The sequence below is a fragment of the Phytophthora infestans genome, genomic scaffold, assembly GCF_000142945.1.
Source record: "Phytophthora infestans T30-4 supercont1.64 genomic scaffold, whole genome shotgun sequence".
NCBI classification, from domain to species: Eukaryota; Oomycota; class Peronosporomycetes; order Peronosporales; family Peronosporaceae; genus Phytophthora; species Phytophthora infestans.
Window position 1 is genome coordinate 553,387 of NW_003303695.1, and position 1,990 is coordinate 555,376.

The following is a 1,990-nucleotide window of genomic DNA, read 5'->3' on the forward strand; positions in this document are numbered from 1 at the left end:
CCGTCTTTCCAACAGGTGGTCGGCTCGGAAGCGCCGGAATGGATCGCCCACGAGTCATAGCCGTCGTCGTCTGCCTTACTTTCGTCGTTGGCGCGGCCATAGTAGACTAATAGAAGCAATAAATTGAAGTTGCAAAGCGACCTGGAATGATTGATCCGTATCAGCAGCATTGTACGCTTTTATTCAAGGGAAGCCGGAAAGAGCAGTACAGCAGGATCTTCCCAAGGGGCCAATTGTGCTCCTAGCGCTGCATTCAGGATATACCATTTCATCAATTCAGCGTCGGTGAGATAGCTTTGAGCGTCCTCGACTACGTCTACCGTGTCTTTTTTGATCGCGTCCCCGCCGAAATACTCAGCAACCATCCACTTCTCAAAGCGCTGGCGCTTTTCGTCCGGCTGAAGATTCGCGACTGCGGAGTTGTGCACCACCGCGACTTGTTCTTGAACTTTGCCTCCACTAGTGCGATGCGATATCTTACAGCAGTATGAGCTCGCTTTGCGAGTTTGTGTTGGCGCACGACCCCTGCGGTTGATGCCGGTGCTGTATACACTTTCAGAAGCGACCCAGACTGGTTGGCAGGACGATGCATTTGCTTAACTGCGTCTTCATGTTTTTCGGTGTGGCTGAAACATCCTTGTTACAGTAATAGCGCTTGGTTCGATCCATCTCGAAGGTGCCTTTGGAGCACTTATCAAAGTGCTTGCGTATGGATTCCGTCTTTCGTGGCGTCCTTGGCAAAATGAAGAATGAAATCACACTACCTGGAGTAAGTGGAGGGCAAAAACTTTGATTTGCGATAATCCATAGACGACCATTCAATATATTAACATGTAAAAAGAGCTTTGATTTTTCAAACGCTGTAAAAAAACATTAATCACGCACCTCTTTTGATATTACAATGCAGTACTCTACAGTACATGTATTGCGTTTAAAATACGGGCGTATTTTGTATTTCTATTATGTTTGCTGGTCTCTCAACATTATTGTACAGTACTGCACCCCGTTTTCGCGCCCTTGGACCTTTGAAAAACTTCCGGATGTGATGATCCTAAATCCAAATGAGCTGAACTTTGTATGCTAAAATCTGATTTATTTGCAAATCCTATATGGCCCACCCCCGCGAAAACGGGGTGCAGTAATGTATTGTAATCAGAGGCTAATGGTAGCCAAATATCATTAATATTTTTGATAGTAGTAGTACAGGTTTTAAAACTAATATAAATAGTACCTCAGATTTTCAAATGTTAGCATAATATTTTAATATTAGCTCGGAGATTTAAAAAATACTAGATACTAGATGATATTTTATGATATTTTCCACTGAAGTACGTTTCTTGCCACTACCCTCGACAAAGGCGATCGAGATGGAAAACTGCAAGCGCTTGTAGTTGTTTAATGTCGGTAGAGCGAAATCAAGGTGTTTGTTCTTGTTCTCTACCGATAGCCTCATCCACATCGTGCGTCTAATAAATCTGCAGCTCGTAACGCTAGATTAATGCGCTCAGCAGTGCCAACACACGACGCCAACCTTGCCGTCACTCTCACAATTGTCATCTCCCTCACGGTTGATTAGTAATACTTCAACTAGTCGAACATTAACGACATCTGGTTGGTGAATTTAACAGATTACGCAATCTTTGAAAAGTATAATATCGAATTAGCTAATATAAGTTGATATTTAATTATATCATTTTGTCTCAGAGGAAAAAAATAGGTGGTATTTGTTATATAAACGGAGGCGCCCTATTAGAGTCCGGACTATATTTAATAGTGCCACTCGAAAGAGACAAAGCGGACTTTATACGGGTAAGGACCAGGGGTTAATGGTAACTCCAAAATCGGTGAAGTTAATATTGTGAAAATATCACCTGTAGACCAGTTAATATAAAAAATATCACCTAATATTTTCTTTTGAGACAATATGATATTATTAAATATCAACTTAATATTAGTTAATACGATATTATATTTTTTAATGATTGCGTAA